Here is a 707-nt window from a genome sequence, read left to right as displayed (position 1 = left end):
TTTTTTTTTCCTGAAAGGCCTGTTCTTCCTCTGTCTCCTGTTCTCAGCCACCCTGCTGCACAAAATACTTATGTCTGAGATGTGCATAGTTTGGGGATTAGGCTTGCCTGCTTCATGTGAGTTGTGTTTGGAGTTAATGCAGTCATTTCTGTATCAAATGCTAGCATCATCCTTAAAGCCACGCTGTGGGACTGTTGTAGTCAGGGAGGCTGCCCCTGCACAGTGCAGGAGGAGCCAGAGAAAATGAAGTCAAGAAAAATGATTCTCTGTGCATTGCAGAACATAAGGGAAGAGAAAGACAAGAAATAGATTATGGAGCCAGCTCAGAATATTGTATTCCCTTTGTTGTTGTTGTTGTTTTGTTTTATTTCAAGAGGAATTAGAAGAATATTTCTCCATGGAATTGTATGAAGGACTATTAGATATTGAAGAGAAATTGTTGTTCTGCTGTGGACAAATTCCTTTTTGCCATCTTTTTCCTTTTCCTACTGGTCTTTCATGTTTCCTGATCTGTAGGCTACTTAATCTCTTGAGCTTGGCCTGTGCTTTATTAAAGTCAGAGGAAAAAATTTATTAAGTGAAGCAATTCTTGATGTCCTTAAAAACAAAAAAACAAATGGGACTGCATTTGTAGTATCGAATGACAGGTGCATTTATCCTTAGGTAATTTGAGTTTGGAAACAAATTGAGATATTCTTTTTCTGCCT

The sequence above is a fragment of the Meleagris gallopavo genome, chromosome 4 (genome assembly GCF_000146605.3).
Source record: "Meleagris gallopavo isolate NT-WF06-2002-E0010 breed Aviagen turkey brand Nicholas breeding stock chromosome 4, Turkey_5.1, whole genome shotgun sequence".
Taxonomy (NCBI): domain Eukaryota; kingdom Metazoa; phylum Chordata; class Aves; order Galliformes; family Phasianidae; genus Meleagris; species Meleagris gallopavo.
Note: the sequence above shows the minus strand (reverse complement) of the source record.